Raw genomic sequence first — 22,453 nt, forward strand, 5'->3', positions numbered from 1 at the left:
CTTAAAAGAACCGCAGACCAAAAATTCACTCAAAATCCCATTTAAACGAATGAAACGGACATTCAACAATGCTACAGTAACCCATGCTCTGGTTGGAGGACTCGTCACTATTTCTGTAGCAGAAGAAGAAAAAAATTGCTTCGTCATTGTTGTACTATTTTTCTAATTATGTGCTTTTGTTTGTGTATACCTTTACCCTCGGAGGTAAATACAATATGGCCTCTCAGAAGGTGTTAATAATTTATTTATTGAATATTCATTTCCTCACTGGTACAATTCAGTGTCTCGTGTTTGGGCAGCAAAATAGCCAGAGGCAAAGTAAAGGTTTCTGTAAAAATAAGTTCATTGCTTAGAGAGAGATGGAAAGAAGATGACTGTGATTCTCCAGCAAGGCCATTTGAAATGGAAATGCAGATTGAGGTTATAATTCTTTCTTTTCCTCTTGTGTAATTTCAGCGAAGCAGTTTGGAGTTGAAAAAAAAAATCTACATTTTACCCAGCACGGTTGCAGCAGCAAGGACATTGCCGTCAGCATCTTTCATGGCAAGATAATTTTAGAGATCCAGTGCGTCTGCCATAAAATGTGATTTTGTTTGGATATATTTTGTTTGCACGCACGTCTTGTCTTTCAAGCGACACGTTTCCTAAGCAGCATCCCTTTTATCAAGCAAGATATTAGCCCGTAGAGATTCCTGCCAATATATAGATCATATATGGGGCTCCTCATAACTCTCCTGCTTCATTTCTTTTTCTCATCGCGGTTTTTGATGTATGTTTCGCTCCTCCTTACCTGCTGCTTCTGCTGTTGAATCCTTGTGGGATTGATTTGAAGCGGTGGATTTAGAGGAAAGAACAAACCAGTGCTGATTTACTGCAGGTATACAGTAAGAAAGATACACAACCTTATTAACAAAAAGCAGATCCAACCTGGTTCCTCTGACAGGCATAAAACAGACTGTCATGTTACGAAGTACAGAGTTGAGGAGAGTGCACACCTTCACTCAGGTCCATGTCATTTTTCCTCAGAAATATAATGATCGGAAATGCAGAAAGAGAAAAGTCACTACATGTTCAGCATCTTTATGAATAAAACCCTTTAATGACCCACTGTTTGATTGACAGGTATGTTGGATACTGTACACTGGTCCCAGGACACCATTAAAGTTACATTTGGCCCAAAAGTATTTTGGCTTTTGAGTTTTCAGAAATAGGTTCATTGATCAAAGATGTTTTTCCCTCCTGCATCACTTCTTTGTGACTCCAGAAATAACCAGTCATGTGTATTTAACTTGAAGCTAATTGCAAGTGGCTACTAACAATAGCTAAACTGTCCAAATATGTCCGTTTACAAACTCTCAAGCACATCATCCAGTATAATCCACCACGTCTTTATCCAGCCATATGCTCCCTAATCCACAGAGACTTTGATTTAAGCCATAAACAAATTGTAACGCTTCTGGCTTGTTGCTACCATGAACCGGCATGGACAAATGGGGTGATGTCAGATACTCAAGCGTGTGATTGGGCTTTTTTAGGCGGTTTTACTGTTGTTTGTAGTTGATAGCCTGGGTCGCTAAAAAATAAATACACTCGCTCTGTATTCTGGAGTCCCTGAAAACTGATGCAGGAGGGAAATTCCTCTGTGTTAACTGGCAACACCTATTTGTGAATATTTGAAAGGTGTGGTGATGCTAAATGCTTCCTTTCTACTGAGACAAACAATGATTCAGCTGAGACACCCGTGCTAGCACCTCAATTTCATAAACACTTATCAATTCTAGAAACTGGAGGGCGGCACGGTGGTGCAGTGGTCAGCACTGTCGCCTCACAGCAAGAAGGTTCTGGATTGGAGCCCCGGCTCCATCACAGGATCTTTCTGTGTGAGTCTCCATGTTCTCCCTGTTCCTGTGTGGGTTCTCTCCTGGTTCTCCAGCTTCCTCCCACAGTCCAAAGACATCAAGAGGGGACGAGGCTGATTGATACTCTAAATTGACCGTAGGTGTGACTGTGAGTGTGAATGGTTGTCTGTCTCTATGTGTTGACCCTGTGATGGACTGGTGACCTGTCCAGGGTGAACCCCGCCTCTCACTCGAAGGCTGCTGGGATAGGCTCCAGCCCCCCTGTGACCTTTAACAGCGGTAGAAAATGGATGGATAGAAACTGCTGGAGACTCTATTTAATGCAGAATTATACATTTGTGTTGCAGGCAATTTTAATAGTGCATTCTTTAGTTTCCCTTCTAAAAATCCTAACCTGACTTGACATTGGAGTCTTCGTTGGAGGCCATTCAGTCACCTGGAGGGTCATGGAGAAAAATGGGAGACTTAAAGCAATGTTGGGAAGAGGATATTCTCCTATCCTGGATCAAATATGAATGAAAGGGAAATTGAAGTCAAGGATTCGTTAAGTAGATCATTTATCCCTCTCTTGATGGGAGGTCAGCCACTCAACAGTCAGTCAATTAAATGTCTTATATAACAAGATAAATGAAAACGATAAATGATCATTGAATCTTCTATGGGATTCATATCTGTACCAAAATTTAATAAGGTATTCCTTGGCCCACGCTCCACAGCTCCACCAAATTTCATGAAAATAAGTCTGGTAGTTTTAATTTAATCCCGCTAATAGTCAAACAAACAGATGGTCCTGAAAACACAAGCTCCTCTGCGGAGTTAACAAAGAAAAAAAAAGGATGGCAGAAAGATGTCATGCATGAAGAAACGAAGGGGAAGAAGGATGAGGAAGAAAGGTGGAGCACAAAAGATCAAAATGTCGTATTGGAAACTGGAGGAGCTTAGTGTTGCCACAGCAGGAGGCTGGTGGAGGGAAAATCATGTTAGGGAATATCACGCTGTCACAAATCACATCGCCAACTCCCAGCTGAGATTGATCTGCCAACCTTCTGCTATGCAGCCTTCGTGTTTTACTTCCTCATGCAGCAGTGAAGACATTTCTCTGCAAGGAAGCATTCTGTTGTCATAAGCAGGTGACCGGGGAACCAGTGTGGGATCGTGAGGTCGGTGCTGTGACCGGAAGTCGAAGAAGAGGATTAGTGGCCCAGTAGAGGGAGAGAGTAACCTCCCTGCAGTGGAGAACCAGCTGGTCAGCAGGCTGGCCAGGCCGCTTCCATCTGTCACTCACCTGCTCGACCCGCTGGGGGCTCTGTGAAATCTCTCCACCTCCCCAAGCTGTCAGAGATTATGTCATTCAACAGTGGTCATACTGGATGCTTCCTCGATGATGCAGGTCTTGGCGGATGCGCACAAAAAAGCAAAATGTGCATATTTTAATGAAACAAAGGCATCACCAATGGAGGTCTGATGCCATGATCGAGCATGCCAATGTAATCCAGTCAACACAGAAATGTTAATGCATGTGTATGCCAATAGTGGATGTTTACCTTTTTTAAAATAGTTTGAATAAATTCAGACTTTTCATCAGTGTTAAGTTTCTGAATTTCCTGGCATAGGGGAGGAAGTGAAAGTGGGACAAATCACGTTGTGAATTTACGTATTCATCCATGTTTCTCAAGCTTCAGGCCTTACTTTTTCATTCAAACTGAGCTGACACGTTATATGCAATACACAGGTTTGGTGTTAGCCTGCTCTTGTGTGCAGGGTCACGGTTGTATAAAAGCAATAGCCGCTGCTTACCAGAGGAACATGCAGATTGCATTCTGCAGCTGAACTTGACTCTGCGTAATAATTGAATGTGAGGGCAAAAGCCTCTGTTCAAAGAAATGAGAGATTAAGATGGTCCCTGAGTAACAAAATCATATCCAATTTTGGTCATGACAATAAAATCAGGATATGTCTGGTTGCGTAAAAGGGAGGAGAGACGGCCTGAAAGCCCAACTCTGTTCAAGAAACCCTGCTAGGGAATGATGTAAGAGGGGTCGAGGTTACTCACTGGTCACGAGTTTTCATGATGCATTGGCGAGCACTTTGTGTACGACCTGGTTTCATCTGAAAGACAGTCGGTAAAGAACACTCGATGGCACATTGGTGTCATTGTTTATTTCGCCGGACACCACTGGACATTTGTTGTCGTTTGGGGAAAAAAAAGCTGCTTTACGTTAAAAGGAAAAAAAAACAACCTTTTTTTATTAGGCAGTCCTCCAAACAAAAAACAAAATCCTTTTTTTAGACTTGCAATTTGCTGCATAAAACATTGGATTGCTATATCGGAGAAAACATGATGCAAAAGTCATGCTTTTTTTTTTTTTTTTGGACAATCAAGAAAACCAAGATCTGTATGAGTGCATGAAACTGATCAAGACAACAGTTTTGCGGGATCTTTATGGATGGAGAGGAATTGCCTGCTGCGGTGGATGTATGAAGACGCTGTAGCCAATTGTCAAACTAAGGGACGGAGAAGGTTACCTTTACAAATTTACACTTTAAAAATGTTGACTTTTTATTTAAATTGTCTTCATCTTGTGTTTCATGTTCAAATCAACCCAGTTGTCTCTGGAATCTTTGAGGACTTTCCTGGAAATATTATTTTCCCAAGCCTTCAATCACCCCAGTTCTGTCACAGCTTCTCATCCATATCCAAGTCAGGTAGCAAAAAAAAAAAAAGAAGCAAACCATAAAATGTATTTTCCTCCTCACACTCTATTCAAAACACTACTGCATTTTGTTTTTATTGCTGAATCCCTCTGACAGCTGTTGTGGGTTCCTGTCAAAAAGCGTTGTTTCTTTCTTTTTTTTTATTATTTCACAGTCTCAGGCACACTAACAAGAAGTGAATAAACAAAAGGTAGAGTGGAAACGCAAGAGCACTGCCGGTGCTCAAGAGAGTCAGCAGTATTCAAGCGCTCGGAAAGGTTAAACTTAATGACATGATCTCTTTCAAATAGATTTTTCCTTTTATCTGATGTACAAAATCTACAGCGCACTGAGAGTTTCTCTCATGTTCCTGTTTTTGTGATCAACACGGGAGAATCCGCTTTCTCACCCCAACGATAACAGATGTCAAGCTCATGTTTGCCTCAAAGTTCCAACCACTCTGTGCTTGTAGCAGCCATCTTAAAACCGGTTGTGTGTGATGGACTGTGACTGATTGGCAGAAACTTGGCACTATTGTTTGTCCACTCATGTTATCACATTTTGAGAAGACCAGCTAGCCTGCAGCAGTAAAAGCAAGAGCAGGATATTGGCATCAAGCCTCTTCCAGACAGGCAATTCCAGGGGAGCAATTGTCTGGTTTAATTGCTCCAAAACTGAGAGACGGATAGGCGGTGAAACTAACAAGCTGTCTACAGAATCTGTAATTTACAGGCTCTGTGATAAAAACAGATTTCTATTTTTCTGGGGGTTTTTTTTTTGTTTCTCTCTCCTTCTCACTCTCTCTTAGCTTTGCCTCTCTTGCCGTTCCAGTTATTGTAAAATATTCACAGGGCGGTTTATTGAGCTGGTATAATTTGCAGTTGTGATTTGCACAGTGGGACAGACTCACTGATTTCACTCACTCTCTGACTGATTTGATGGGCCAGAGCTGTCTACTGCCTCATCACCTGCCACAGTTCTAATCTGAAAAACGTTCAGTATTCGCACACCTTTTTGCCAAGGCTGCACAATCATCCAAATTAGTTATTTTAAGAAATGCTTCCATGTGCATCTGCGTCTGGATTGGCTTCAAATAGACACAAGGACAGGCAATCACTGCCAGATATTTCTTCTTTATCTGCAATTAAATGCAGCAGTTGGCAAAAACGTTCAAAAATGTCCTATCGTACGATGTTTAAATAAAATTAAAAAAAAACTAAACTAAAAGGCTTCTGGATTTGTGCCAAAACAATTTTTACTGCCAACACAACACAACACAAACCGTAACTTCACGCCAACTCTTCATCTACTTCACTTGACTCCTCAGCTTCATAATTTTCTCTCTCCCTGCTTTATTTGCCTCCCAGTTTATGTTTACTCACCATCTATCATCATTTATCCTCCGTAAATACTGGAGCGAGGAGTCAGAACTAGACTGTGTGACTTACAGTATTTCCCGAGCATATAGTTTTATCCATTTTTTTACCTTTTTAAATAAAATAATATTGAAGTGCTGTCGTGAAAATGTCTGGCACATGCCAGGAAGAGTTACCTGGATTTGAGCTGCAGAGGAGAAGGAATAACAGCAGGCACCAGATTGGCTGCCAAATGAAAGTGGAGCCTTTGCTTTCACCGGTGACACACCGCTTCTGATCTACTGGCACTAAAACTTCCTCACTTTTACACACAATTATTGTTTGTCCAAAGAGTTCATAGTGTGTAAAATTAGATGTTGAACACAATTGATGAACATATCAAATACTTCAATGAGTGAGAAGGTGTCTGTGTGTGTGGCGGGGGGGGGGGGGTAGTTAAGGCAAATATATGTACCATAGTGAATCAATGAATCATAGACACAAATGTACTTAAGATATTGAATCGCCAAGTCAAGAATCTGGTGTACTGGGTGATACATTCACGGAAAAAAACAACAACAATTGATTTGTTTTCCTTGTAACCTTGGAATGTCCCAGTTCGCAAACATTAATCATAGTTCGTTCTAAACCAGACAACTCTGCCATTATTATTGTTTCAAATTTCCACCTCTGGCTGCGTTTGTGGATTCAGCCACAATATACATGGTGATATAACAGGGGTAAAGGGACACAACTGTTAGCTGCACAATTACATTCTAATGACTATAATCACATAAATTAACAGAAATTAACCAGCAGTATTTTTTTTTTAATTTGTTGTTCCAATATCATTGATTACAGCCTTTTTATTCAATGTCTCATGGAGAGATAATTAAGGCAACAGCAGAAGGAAAAACATAACTACTTTTACCAATTAAAAAAGTACTTTTAAACTTAGTTTTAAGTTTGTGTGTTTGAGAAATACACATCTGAAAAATATCAGGAATTTATGTTCATTTTTCTCAACAACCATGCATGAAGACTCACGCTACCGCGTTTATTTTAGTATATCGCAATACTGTATGTGATCAAAATACAAAGTGATCATTAAATCATGCAGCACGCGTAGCATAAATTCATCATGTCAGAGCATCTTACGGATCTGTTTTTATTTCGATGGTGTGACAGCAATATGCTTCCATAAAATAAATGTGTCCATATCTGAATAATTACGGCTTCAACCAAACTTCTTTTTTTGGAAATTTTTGACAAAAATGATAAATTTGTCATCCTTGGCTGGACGTTAGACTAATTTGTTGTTGAAGTATACGCAACCCTGTGGACCACAGCCTTGGATGAGCATTGAAGGAGTCCTCACAATAACCAGCGAGCAAGTGCTCACCTGTTTGCCTCCTCTCGTCAAATACTTTTCATTCAAGCAGTCACACACACATTCGCACATTTTTCATTCTATCAAAATCTCTGTCCCCGTCAGTTCCTTTATCTCATCTCCTGCTCATCTACCCCCCCCCCAATCTCTCCTTAGCCTTATTCAACTGTGTATTTCTTCAAAAGAATTGCAGCACCGTAAAAAGGAAATTATCTCTGTCGGATCTGGTGGAGTCACGACCTTTTAAATGGAAGAATTAGACGGCTGAAAGTTAGTTTGGCATTGATTGATCTAATAGTGTCACGTGCTAATGGTCCTTGTCCTTTTGTGCTACATTCAGTGATTCTTGTTTGATTTCAACAGTTATGGAAATGATATGATTCATAGCTGTATAGCGAGCAATTAGCACACACGGACACACAAACTCGCACGCACGCACACACACACACACACACACACACACACAAAATCCATGCAATCCCTCATGGCCACTTACAATGTTTGTTTTTTTGATGTTTGATTTTTTTTTCTGTCTTGGGAGCATCCTTACACAGCCTGCACCTTGGGTCTGATCTGGTGTGGTAGACCTTGGCCTCTATGGCTCTTGTGCTGCCATGATGAGTGCCCCTGCACTGTCTTTCAGTCCAGCATGTTGCAGCTCTTGGTAGGTCTTCTTGATATCAGCCACTTCCTCAATTTGGTGGTTGTACATGCCATGTAGGGGCTTCTCTGTCTACGTCTGCACCTCTCTCTCCTCAGTCTCCTCAGGTTTCAGCTGTCTGAGGCATTCACTGAGCAGCTCGTCCTGAAGGGCCAGCTTCTGGATGTACTCTTGGATTTTTGATATTTCATCCAGGACAGTGGCTCTGATGCTCACTGGTCGTTGTCCTCTCTCTTTCTGCTTAGTGTACAGCCTCAGGATGCTGGACTTAAGGTGAAGCCCTCCATGCGTGGTGAGGAGCTTTCTGGTCTTGATGTCTGTGGCTTTTTTCTCCTCCTTTGGCCAGCTTATCATCCCAGCGGGGTATCTGACGACTGGCAGTGCGTACACGTTGATGGCTTGGACCCTGTTCTTACTGATCTACCTCGGCTGGGGTAGAGACAAAGAAAGATAATGGAGAAAGACAGATACAGAAGGAAAGAGAGGGACAGAGATCAAGAGGGAGAGAAAGGAGGAGAGAAGGATGGGAACATAAGCAGGTGATGCTAAGGGTGGCAGCTTGAGCCTCCCAGGTCTGTAGCCTCCTCCAGCATCACCTGGGATCTGGGATGTGCGGAAGCCCAAAGGCTCCAGAGAGGAAGCGTTAGAAACACATATGAGTATGATATATATGATATGTGTGTAACACATACAGGAAGACAGGGGGGGAAGGAGAGGAGGAGAGAGAAGCTGGGAGTGAAGGGTTCTTCCTGGATAATAGAGGACTATGAGCTCTGTCTAATATGAAGGTGTTCCGAGTGAAGGGTTCTACCTGGATAATAGAGGACTATGAGTTTGACAAATATGAAGGTGTTCCGAGTGAAGGGATCTACCTGGATAATAGAGGACTATGAGTTTGACAAATATGAAGGTGTTCTGAGTGAAGGGTTCTTCCTGGATAATAGAGGACTATGAGCTCTGTCTAATATGAAGGTGTTCCGAGTGAAGGGTTCTACCTGGATAATAGAGGACTATGAGTTTGACAAATATGAAGGTGTTCTGAGTGAAGGGTTCTTCCTGGATAATAGAGGACTATGAGTTTGACTAATATGAAGGTGTTCTGAGTGAAGGGTTCTTCCTGGATAATAGAGGACTATGAGTTTAACTAATATGAAGGTGTTCTGAGTGAAGGGTTCCACCTGGATAATAGAGGACTATGAGTTTAACTAATATGAAGGTGTTCCGAGTGAAGGGTTCTACCTGGATAATAGTGGACTATGAGTTTGACAAATATGAAGGTGCCTGATTGGTGAGGACTTCGTATGTCAGAAGAAGAATTTAAAATTCTATTCTGCGTTTGACAGGGAGCCAGTGCGATTCTAGTATCCATTTGCATGGCATTGAGTCATATTCTTTCTTGTAATCAGTCCAGGCAGTGCACAGGTTGGTCTGTCTGCCCTGACAGTCTCTGGCGACTGCTCTGTCAATCAGTAGCTGGTACTTGGCTCCTTGGGTGTTAGTGCCAATTCCTTTCCGAGCCCAGTTCATGTATTGACCCATGTGTTTACTTATCTTAGCTGTTATGATACCTGACAGGAGCATCCATGTTGTGGAGAAGCAGGTTATTGGCCAGTGATTGGATGAGATACGATCTTTCTGGGGGTCCTTCATGATCAGGACTGTCTCGCCCTGGGTTCGCCATTCTGGGTGCGTCCCATCCCTTAGCAGCTGGTTCATCTGTGCTGTCAGGTGTTCATGGAGTGCAGTTAGCTTCTTCATCCAGTATGTGTGGATCATATCAGGGCCCGGTGCTGTCCAGTTTTTCATCTTTGACACTCTGTCTTGGATGGCTGCCATTGAGATGGTTACTGGTTCTTGTTCTGGGAGGTTTCTGTGGTCAGTTTTCAGATCCATTAGCTATTGTGCGTCGGTGTCGTGTGATGCTTCTCTTTCCCATATGCCCTTCCAGTACTTTTCCATCTCACCTCTTGGTGGGCCTGGTTGGTTGTTATTCCCCTGCCACTGAATGTACACTTTGGCTGGGTCAGTGGAGAACATCTTGTTTATTCTCCTAGCCTTGATCTCCTTGGTGCATCTCTGCAGTCGGGTGGCCAGAGCTGTTAGCTTTTGTTTGGCAGTTTCAAGTGCCTCTGGTATGGATAGTATGGTGTATTTCTGGGGCGCATCTTTATTCCCCATATTTCCTCACTACAGCTCTGCTAGCTGGCTAACTTCTCTCCATGTTGCCTTTATTTTGCTCTCTATTCTTCTCTTCCATAAAGGGTATTGTTTCTTTTGCTCTGCCCATGTCTAGCTTGTACCCTAGCATCTCCATTATTATTGTTGCCATTCTGTGCATCAGCTTGTTGGTCTCTGTGGTAGTTGCCATGGGTATTGTATTCAGCGCAGCATTCTAATCCACTAGTAGATCTTCTGAGGGTGCTTGACAACTCAGGTTGGGTATTCGTGCGAGGTTCCAGGATTCTATTTGGTTTACGATCTTCCTTCTCAGGTCAGCAGCTCTTGTATTGAGGCTGTTCATATCTACTGGGGCTTGGCACCCAATCTCAGTTGGTGGGGTTGATAATGAGATCCCCCCCACTGACCTGTCATCCTGGCTCCCCCTTACCATAGCATTGTTGTTGAAGTACCTCATTAATCTCTAGTTGTGACTGTAGTTTCTGGTTACGGATGTTGGAACACTGGGTCAACAGCTGTTTTTTGTTAGCCTAGATTACAGTTTGTGAAGTATCCATAGGTCCCACATTCTCTGCATGTATCCCCTCTCTCTTTGGTTGCTCATATTGTAGCATTCAAACATTGTCCATATTTTCCACCTCCAGTATCCCATTTCTCATTAGACTGCCCTGGTTCCCTAGCAACTGATGTGGACCTTGTTGACCCAGGAGTATATGTGTATGTACATATCTATATATGTACAGTCAAGTCCAAAATTATTCATACTCCTGGCAAATTGTGACTTCAAGTTACTTTTATTCAGCCAACAAGTTTTTTTTTTTTCTTGATTGGAAATGACACAGGCATCTCCCAGTAGTTAATAAGACAATGTACAAGGGGCATCATTGTGGAAAAAATGATTTCTCAGCTTTCATTTACGTTTGAACAAAAAATGGCATGTCCATAATTATTCATACCCTTCGCAAACTGTCACAGTCAATGGAAAAATCCAAAGTTCTATACGATACAAAGTAGTCCAAGCTGTTCTAAAGCATCCCAATTACCCTAATCCATTGGGAACAGTTGTTTTAATCAACACAACAGGTGAAAAACAGCAGCTCTCTGCAGTTGGTTTGGGGACAGTATTGTGGGGGTGTTTGTCAACCAAGGAACCAAGGAACCAAGGAACCAGGGAACCAGGGAACCAGGGAACCTAATCACAGTAAACAGCACCATGAAAAAAGAGCAATACATCAAGATTCTCAACAACAACATCAAGTGGTAAGCAGAGAAACTTGGCCTTGGGCACCGGTGGATATTTCTGCAGGAAAACGCACAGCAAAAGTGGAGAAGAAAGGAATGTTTTGCAGTGGCCCAGCAAGCATCCTGACTTGCAACCAATTGAGAATCTGTGGAGGAAGCTACAGATCAGGGTGATGGCAAGGAGACCTTGCAACCTGAAAGAGTTGGAGCTCAAAGATGAACGGGCAAAAATACCAGTGGAGACATGCAAAAAGCTGGTCAGCAAATATAGGAAGTGTTTGATTGCTGTAATAGGCAATAAAGGATTTTCTATTGATTGTTGAGAAAGGATATGAATAATTTTGGACATGCCACTTTTTGTTCAAATGTAAATGAAAGCATACATTTTCTCCCCCAAAATGACGCCTGTTGCACATCTTCTTATCTTCTGGGAGATGCCTATGTTATTTCCAGTCTAGAAAAAACTTGCTGTGTGTGTGTGTAAATATATGTATGTTTATATATGTGTGTTTGTGTGTGTATATATACAGCATGTGTATATATATTTATGTTTCGTGCATATGTATGTATGTGTAACCCATTTGACATAGTCATTATTTTAAGCTGGATATCTGAATATTAGCATTCTGATCTTATGGCAATTAATAATTCATATGAAAATTATCCCACAATTTGAAAACTGTTTTAATATTTAACTAATGCAGAATACTAATCAAGGGAAAAACTTAAAATTTGTTGGTCAAAGGTTAGAATCTTACTCATATCAATCTGTATAAACAACATGTCCTTGTGTTTTGAATTGTTGTTTGAACAAAAGTAATTTGAGGACATCACCTAAGGCAGATGTGATTTAAAAGCAAATTAATTCATGAACAAAATAAGAGTAATTTCTTCCTTATTATGAGAATCTTAGTTTCTTTAAGGTGCAGCAGAGTGTCGTGCACATAGACCAGTAGTGTATCATACTGTTCGGGCCGATATGAGGAGCTTGTGCAGCCTCTGTCTAATTAGTGTATTTATGTAACTGACACTCGAAGTTGAACATCTTCAGTCACTTTGGGTGGGGAATCCAATTCACGTACAGTATCCACTATGTTTTCTGCCCTCACTATCTATTAGCTACCTCCGCTCGCCTAATTACTGTCATTCATCCTTTATCAATGAGAAGTGGTGGGAAGCAGCTGCTACCAAGTGACTGTCTTCTCATATGCATGCAAATGAACGCTCACGAAAAATGTCACATGACAGATTAGAAAAAAAACACATATGGAGGAAAGTGGTTTTCTCCCCCCCCACATTTACCTTTCTAGGTGATGTACTACCAATATCGCACATTTGTATTTGGTAAAACCTTCGTGTAGATCACATAGTGAAGTGCTGTAAGTGTGTGTGTGTGTGTGTGTGTGTGTGTGTGGGTTGGGGGGGTGGTTGATATGCAGGAATCTATTTGAGTCTCTCTCTGTCACGGAGGTGATGGCATACTTTATTAGCTCCTGCTCAGGGACCTATGAGAATCTCACCTAAGAACTCAACTGTGACATTGTGGATCATGAAATTCTTTGTTCCTTCTCAAATGTTCTCCGATCCCATTTCAGCGTCTTCAAATCATCTCTCCTCAATCCCATATCCCCCCACACCTTAATCCTGTCATTCATACCTCGCTTCTCCGCTGCCTCAATTCCTCACTCTTTAACCTTCTCGTCACATCTTTGACAACAGGTGGCGGTTATCGGTTTTAATAATCCTGCCATTCTGTGCCTCCTTCTCATAACTGACCTCTTTCAGTGACAACTAGCTAATTAGGTGTCACCAGGGAAACATGAAAGGTAGATATATATATATATATATATATATATATATATATATATATATATATATATATATATATATATATATATATATATATATATATATATATATATATTACACATATACATGATAAATAGCTGTCAACTTCAACTCACTTTGAGCAACTGATGAGGTGGCATGTAAAAAGGAGATGAGGTAGATTAGGCACAGAGGTCAGGAAAAGAGTAGAAAGCACTGGAATGACAATGAATGGTTGAAGGGATTGGGGGGAATTAGGAGGAGGGGCCAAAATGAGATAAACGCAGGAAAAAAATGCAGAAGATTGGGGAAGAACAGATTTGCACCAGGAGACGTGGGCGGGGAGAAAGTGATGTGAGAGGCGAAGGCCACAGCAGCCATTCCATTAATAAAATGCTTGAGTCAGATCTCTTGTATGTTCACACATGCATGAAGACAAACACACACACACACACACACACAAAGGGCAGTTAGACTTCCTGATCGATTGAGCCATGCCCTGCTCTGACGTCTCAGCAGGACTGAAGATGAATGAGCTGACCTACAAAAGGAAAAGAGAACAGAAAAGAGGAAAAAACAAACCTTTTACTTTAAATCTCTGAGGTTTGTGTCACATTGGTTACAGGATGGGAGGGCACACTCCTTTACTGTGTGTTTGTGTAAGTCACCATATCTCCAGGGCGCAACACATTTGTAGGAAATGCAATGCCACTCGGAATATGTTTATCACAATAATTAGGAAACCTACAATACGAGCCATGATTGCTCTTGTGAAGTTTGCAACATGGGATTATTTCTTTTTCATTCTGACATGTTTCACAAATCAGAAGCAATGACATTGACAAAATGAGAATGTAAAACCCCTGTAGAAATCGCAGATTTCTCCAATTTGCAAGCAGCAAAGCTACTTGTGAAACGTGATTCTCCCACCCAGTTAGCTCTACATAAACATGCAAAAAGAAAATGCAAACAAATCAGATGTGTGGAACGTGTTCCTTATCTGCAAACTGCCGACACAAATGTTCAAAGTGTTTATTTTCTGTGGTAATTTTGTTTGTTCCCTAAAACAAAGATTGATGTTCTCAGGTCATTTTAAGCGAACGCTTAAAGGCCTCAAGCAATCGTCACAATCCAGGATTTACAATTCGATCGCGATCTGCCCCAACATTTAATCACATCTTAATATAATTGATCTTCCCACCAAATTGAATCAGTCCGTACATGCATTTTAGAATTTTCTATCCTGCTAAAACGCGTGTACTCGCAATCACGTGACCTCCCTGGTGGGTGAAATTAGCTTGCTTTCACAGTGTAAATTAACAAAATGACACAAACCATTGGTCCAAATGTGACTCGTGATTTCTTATCTCCAAAACTAATGATAAACTTTTGATTAGAAAACAATCCTCTGCATTTTAATCACACAACTTGGGGCTATTTTTCTGTTGAGGACAGCCTTAAACCTAAATCTAACAACATGCCAGATGAAGGACACCCCCCCCGCCCTTTTTTTAAAATTTAAAAAAAAAAATCAACATTCCACATTTTGCCCACCCAGCCACCCAACCTCACCTCTTCCCTAGGACTTGATGATCTAAAATTGGACTGCTTAGCGTTGTAAAATACATTAGGGTTTGTGTTTTGTGTCATCTTTGTGAATAGGTGAGTCGCTGCATGTTTCTGTGTGCTGTCAGCTGTAAATTAAACTGAGCCATCGCCAGAGACAGACTGGAGCTGCTCCCGTTCAACTCAGCACTTGAGATCCATCCATCAACTCTCAGCTGATGGTCCACCGCTGGCCATCCTGTCACCGCCACTCTGACGAGCCAACACTCACTCAACATCGAAGAGAATGACTGTTGTGCACAGAAAAGGGCACATTGACTACTAATTGGAACTGTGCCCATTCTGAGCTTGAGGCTAATTAGCTGTGTATCACCCGAATGTGACTTCCATACTAATGGAGATAGTTTTTTGGGTTGGGTTTTTTTTTTGTAGCTTTTGCAGTCCCCAGCAGGTAGCTGACAACAGACTTTCCTATATTCACATTTGCTTTGATGCAATCATAAAATGTTAACATGATATAATCACTCTCACAAATATTCAGTGATGGTATTAATTCTTCATCAAGGCAATTAGGAACAAAAGCATCCAACCAATCAGTCTCATTATCTTCTTTGTCAAGTAGTCCGTCTCCCTTCTCTGCATGACATACAGTATTTATTGCTGTCGCTGTCAGCGCCTGTTTAAGTCATTTGGTTGCTGTGAACATGCTCACGTAAGGTTTTATATATTTCGAAGAGACCATACAAACGAGGACATTAGTCGGAAATGACGCTACCCCTGGTTTCTGAAAATAACTCTCATTTCATATGAATAGTAATAGTGGCAGAATGACAAATCTTGTTTAAGAGAACAGCAGGTAGCGCCCCCCCCCCCCCCCCCCCCAGAAAAAATGTCTTCAAGGGGGGAGGCCTCTGTCCAGAATAAAATCCCTCAGGCTACTTTTGAATTTACGGAGGGAGGAGGGAGAGGGAGAGAGAGAGAGAGAGAGAGAGAATGAGTGAGAATGCCAATGACAAACAGAATATAAACCAAAAATGGTGGTAGATACGTTTATCAAAATATTATAAACTGTTTTAAACAAATGTGTTACTGATTACCTGTCTTGCAAAAAAAACATCAAGAATCCAAGATGGCTACCTTATCTACTCAGTGGAGTGATAATCATCAAGTAATCATGTAACACTAAATGAAGTTAAATTACAATTACCATTTTATGGCAAGACGATTAAATGCTCCATTCTATCTACTCTCTCTCTCTCTCTCTCTGGGTTCCTCCTCTGTTGCCAAGACACTCTTCCATAGACTTTTTGTTGCCAAGCGGTCAAACAAGCAGGTGGTTTTCTTTCATTTGCAACATTGTTCAGTGTGGACATAAACAAGTGTAGCACCGTTAAAATGTGCTGCCAAGTGTAGTTATGGAGCTTCATGATAGGCTGTCGGAATGGATCCACTTTTGGTCATTTAGAAATGATTTGATGGATTTATTTTGGAACCAATTAGTCATATGAAGATAAGTTTAATCTCAACTGCTGTTTTTTTTGGATTCAAATTTTTAGGCATCTCAGGCTCGTCATGGTTCTTTACCAACAGATGTCAACATAATTGAATGAGAGGTGTGGATCTGGGAACTGTTACAACACCCATGTGCCACTCAAACAGGCCACACCCCTCATATGCGCATATAATGATGACGAAACCTAATTTTCTCTCTCTCATTTTTGCCACAACTCCAGTAAATGACAATCATCACTCAAAATTCACGAGTTACACTTGCGGCTACTAGTCAGTCATGGTGCAGCAATGATGCACTGCAACGCACCCACCACACATAAACCCACTGTACCTGACTGTAATGTAGTGCCAATCAATCAAAGAGCAGAAGATAGAATGTGTTCCTGTCTTCAGCCTAATACTAATCATGTGATATTTGTTCAGTTCCCATCTTGAGCTGTAAAATATTTGTCCTAAAAACATATCACCTCTGGTTAGCCCTCTCCTGTAAGTACAGAAACAGTACAGATAATGGTGTCTTTGAAGGTGGTCCCTCAAGAACCTGCCTCTACTGGTCACTCGAGGAACTGCAATACTCGCCTTTTCACACATTTGCGATGTTCACTTTTCTTTTTCTTTTTTTTACTTCAGAGCTAGGTGTTTGATACCAATCAGAAGATCCTGCTGAAGAGGCCCTGCTCCAAAATTCCTAGACATGCACAGATGGCAAAAAAGTTCACTCACACTTCACCAGCAACATTCTCCCCTCCACACGTACCTGCATGCATAGCGACCTCGAGGGAATATCACTCAAACCACTGAAGAGCATCAGGAGGGGATTACCGCGATCTCGCCGTACTCTCCTGGTTCTCCAGTAATGGAGCCGGTCACACTGATGGCTGCTGAGTTGATGTTTTAAGAGCTTTAATGGACTGACGAGCGCTGGATTTCTCCTGCTCTATTTAGAAGATGCACTTGCTTGTTCTCTGTAATATGTTGTTGGCCGATTAAATAAATCTCTCAAGTTTAATAACCTATAGCCTAATGTAAATAAAAGCTCTATGTGGATGGCAGTGACGGATATTGGTAGCAAGCCCAGCTACTCCTAAAATAGTCTTGAGTGTTGATTACTGCTTGGGTTGAACACAAACATCACATTTTTGTGCACTAAAGACACACTTATTATGCTGTCTAGGGACTGCAATCACATTATTGCTGTAGCTTGAGACAATTCAAATGTGCTTTTACAAGAAATGTCCTAAAAGAGCCTCGACTGGTGATTTAGTCTATCTTTAGTCTATCTCTAATATGGATAATGCTGCGTAGCTTTCCCAAGGGCTGCATTAGTAGTGCTAAGATTCCTTCGTGTCTCCTTTAACTTCACAATCCACTTCTTCAGCGCATTTAACTTCAGGAAATCGTGTCTTTTTCTTTCCACTTCTCGTTCCCCTATGTGCTGCATCTTTTGGCAGTGCTGCAGATTCAATATTGATGACATGAATCGATCAGCGGAGCTCCACCTTCCCTTTCTGTTACTGTAGGTCTTGAATCTATCGCTCATCCACTATTGGAATAAAGGCAATAAATGCCTCAAGTTAAAGATTTCTTTCATGTCCAGATGATGGTCTCCTCAGCACAGAGGTCTGATTTTATTTATTTGGTGCTTTAACAACTATTTACTCACTTCCTATTGTATGTGCAGCTGCCAAGTATTGTGTTCCCAGACAAGAAGGCATGTGATCATGTAGCCTTTTGCGATGGATGGATGGATGGATGGATGGATGGATGGATGGATGGATGGATGGAAATGTCAAAGGTGAAAATTAAAAACAAGGGCACCCAGAGACTGTAGATCTGTGCTACAGTTCATATCATATTCCATGAGGAATAAATGAAAATGTCCTCATGTACTCCCAATAGTCCGCCCCTTCTCCAGGTTTCATGAAAATCTGCAAACAAATCTCCTTAGCCGAGATAAAATACAGCAACCCTCTTCCCTTTTTGTGACTCCTCTAACATGCACTCCTTTTGTATCCGACGGCCACCTGCGTCTAGCTTCATGAGTCAGGCTTTAATCTTGTCTCGTGGGCTCTCGAGAGTTCACCGCAGAAGTGATCCTTTACTGTAGCACCTCGAGTATCAGTCTTCATCACAGAGGATTATGTGACTGTTGGTCCAGTGCAGAGCAATACTAATATCATGGTTTGCACAACATCTGCCTTGTCTGGAATTCAACAAGATACTCCGACGATTGCCTTTTCCCCTAGAGACTCTAAACTGAATTATATTTTAATCTTCCTTTAACTTACAGTATCTAAATGAAATGAAGTGGTCTGCTCTCACAAAAGTGACAAAATGAGATAGATCTGACAGAAGAGCAATCGTGGGATATTAAAGCCTATGTACTGTGTTGTTCATTGTCTAAAACAAATTATCCAAACACCGTACCATAAAAACGGAGGGCTGAAACAGTTTGGTCGCACAGCATTACCCACTATTCCACTATAGCTGCTCCTGGGGGACTTTGAGCTCCACCGCAGCAGCATTTCATAGCGCTTTTTATATCACACACCAGTGATTATTAGATAGATGCCATAATGCCAGCCTGGTTATGATATTTGCCCGGTGCCCGTACTTGTTAATCTGTCCGCTGACAGTTTATTTGTGTTCCTTTAATCCTTTGACAACAAGTCGGTGATGATAATCAGAGTTAATTGTGATTATATTTTTATTCTTAAATAAAAGCCCAGGCCATATCCAAATTAATCTGATTGTTATTGACTAGCTTGGAGCTTTTGAATGATTTTGTTTTGCAGTGTTTTACACGCATACACACAAGCCGACCAAAGACAATGTTGTCAGATGACATGTTAATCATCCCCTTTGCCACAAGGACTTGAAAGTACACAGAGCTTATATAAATGTTCTCATGCACTCCAAGACTTGTTAGCGCGGGTAAATACGACAACAAGGAGATAAGCTCAAATAAATGGTCCCCTCTTTGTCTCAGCATAACTGTTGCTAGACATGGAAAAAAGCCCACACGCTCCTTGCCAAATACACACACGCACACACACACACATGCACATATGCACTTCTGCTGCTCGAGGTCTGGGAGACAGGAGGAGTGTGATGATGGATGTGTTGTATCTACTTCCTCCAGACAGCTGCTCTGCAGAGTGGACAGAGGGACAGAGAAGGCCATCGGTCAACACATGCTTTAACCCCTATTTTCTCTTGTATACGTGTGTGTGTGTATGTGCGTGTTTGTGTGTGTCGGTGCATATCCTGGCTGCTGTCCTGTCTCTGACTATGGTCCACTGATGAAGGACTCTGGGCCTCATTCTCCCTTTCCATCTGCCCCGGCTCTGCCTTTGTCGTCCCTCGGCTTGCACGGCTGACAGGCAGAGTTGCCAGGGTGATGGATGACTGTGCGCTTAGTTTCAGTGTCAGAGTCCTGCACCTCTGCTACCTGCCGTGTGGGTCCCTGTCAAAGTTTTCCTGTCGGGTCGACTTTACTCTTCCTTTTCTCTTCCCACCTTTTGTTTTCATCCAGCTCTTCATCTTATTCCTGCAGCTCTCCTGTCTCTCCTCCTTTATTTAGCACACAACTGGGACCTATTTCATTGTTGGAGCAGAATGTCATTTTCCTAGAAATAGGTTGTCAACCTGATAACTTCTGAAGTGGCACAGAACAAAGACTCTGATTATGCCGTAAATATGCCTTCTCTCGTCATGCAGTGGAACATTTATTATGCAGAGCAAATCTCTTACAATCAGTTAGATTGGAGTAGTCTATTAAGAGTTCAGACTCAAAGCATGTTAATGAAGGCATATTCCTTAATGAGCTGCATGATGTGAAGTCACTGCTCTCATTTCTGCCGGTAGGCTGTGCAGGTTCGTGTCTGATAATGTCTGTGTGTACCTGCATTTGTCATTGTGTGGTCGTTCATTATACAGCAAGCCTCCTTAAGTGTGACCTCAGTTTTACGCCACGCATTTTAAATACTAGCCCTTTCAAATGAGGTCCATAAACAAGGCACTCATGAGCTTTGTCTATGAATGTAATTAGCCAATTAGTCCATTCTTTATTAGAGACCAACAGCAGCCATGCGTCTCTGCTACCAGGGACTAGTTAGTGTGTTCTAATGAGCCTTTTGCTTCCAACCAGAAACCCTGTCAAGCATTATTAATAAAAAGGCTATTTGTTCAGACCTTCCAGTTTAAACACTTTTAATACCAGAGAACCATGCTTATTGAGATTTATTATGGAGACTTTTTTTTTTTTTTTTTTAGGCAAGCCTGCACCATAAAATCAGATTTGGGGAAAAATGCAAAAGAGATGAGCTGCAAATTCAGTATGGTTGCATCTTGTATCTTTTGAGGAAAATCTATGCATTTCTTTATCTCTACAATTTAATGAGCAGAGATATTTTTGTCTGCAATGTCTATTATAAATGTCCTCAGGCTGCTTTATAATTACTTTCAATCCACCCCAAACATTTTATTACACTATTAAACTGTCAGTAGGAGCAAAGAAGAGCAAAGTCATGTGGAGTTGCATGTTCTTTACGTGTCAAAACCAAGAATATATGTGTTTCTCTGCTGCGTGATCATATCAGATATAAATGACAGATTAGTTTGAGAGAAACTTGTATAATTGAATGGAAAGAGACAGATCACCACTAGCACAAGCTGCTAATTTCACTGTATTGGATGTTTACACCTCCATAATCTAATCTCTATTCACTCAAGGTATCAAATACTCATAAGCTCATCCAAGTGATTACAGGCAGGATAAACAGAGGTTTAAGATACTAATTTGACAACAGAATAACTGTGAATCCCTAATGACAAAACAATAGTAATGTAACTCTCAGTATTATTCTTAATTAATTACAGGATTCAATGTCTTAAGTGTAATTCAGACTCTCAAGTGAATCATTTTGTTATTCAAAGTGCGATGTGCTTCCAGGCGCTGGATGCAGCTCTGGGTACGCTGCACCAGAGCAGCTCCTCATCGAGTGAGGAAGAAATTATGCACCATTTAAAAATCATACTTGGGTGATATTGACTTTATGCAAAATGAAATGTATATTTATATTGCTATATAAATATACTGTTGTTACTTAGCAACTTATTTACCTGCAAAGGGAGGTGTTTTTCCTCTCTTTAAACATCTGATATTGATGCAACACACCTCCAAACATAACTTAGCCCGTCCTACCTCAGACCAGTAACTGACCCCTTGTTAATCATTTCATGGAAGAAATGTTGCTAATCTGCTTCAAAAGTCCAACTGAAAGATGTTTTATACAATTACCGAATCTTAAATTAGATATTTTATTTTACAGGTGGGAAAAAAAAATACTATAAGGACACCAGTTGTTGTTTTTGTTTTTGTTTTTTTTTGCTCTGGTCCAAACCTGAGTCTATTCTAACAAGTGGCCTTTTCTTCTTAGTACAGTTTGTTTTGCTCAGAGAATCCAAGCGAACCAACATGTGTCACTACCGACCACGTCAGGTGGCAGCACTGGTCATGTAAACTTGTTTTCCAACAACAAATAAAGCAAAATGAAGACACAAATACAGGAAGAGGGGTCCATGTTTAGACTTGTGTATATTCCTCCAGTTGTTGTTTTTTTTTGCACGTTCTATTTCAGTCTTCTAAACAATCTTCTACAGTTTCAATGCAGCCAAACATGCAAAGTACATCTGGTATCAGGAGCCGATCCACAAATCACGTGATCGCCACAGACAAACAGACCAGAGTTCAGTTTTTGAAGTGTTTCAAGACCACCTCTTCAACGATGTCTGGACCCACTGGTGTGATCCAGTTTTGGTTCGAGCCTGAGCACAGTGGCTGTGTTGACATCGGCCCAAATGGACCGCACCAAGAGGGTAAACGGCCTCATCAAGCACTAAACAAGAAGTCATTAAAACATCCTAAGCCTCAAATTGTTTCCTGTTCTACAAATATTCTTGTCAAGTTTGAGGAAACAAAATAACAATGCAACAAAAGGGACCTTTAAATGATGTAATCACCATGACAGATTGCACCATTTTGCCAGCTAATGTCTCTGTATAAAGCCATTATGGATCAATACTGTGAATCAATATGCAGAACTAATTGTGAAATATTGGATTTTCTTGCATTGATGATATAGAGTAATTTGATTTATCATTTAAA

At 41.1% G+C, this 22,453-nt stretch overlaps 1 pseudogene; it reads right to left on the reverse strand.

Moving 5' to 3' along the window:
- Nucleotides 1-9,518: 9,518 nt before the first annotated feature.
- On the reverse strand, nucleotides 9,519-10,480 carry LOC147246454 (uncharacterized; annotated as a pseudogene).
- Between the last annotated feature and the right edge of the window lie 11,973 nt (nucleotides 10,481-22,453).

The sequence above is a fragment of the Aulostomus chinensis genome, chromosome 17 (genome assembly GCF_037954235.1).
Source record: "Aulostomus chinensis isolate RoL2024-O1b breed Wild chromosome 17, RoL_Achi_v1.0, whole genome shotgun sequence".
NCBI lineage: Eukaryota > Metazoa > Chordata > Actinopteri > Syngnathiformes > Aulostomidae > Aulostomus > Aulostomus chinensis.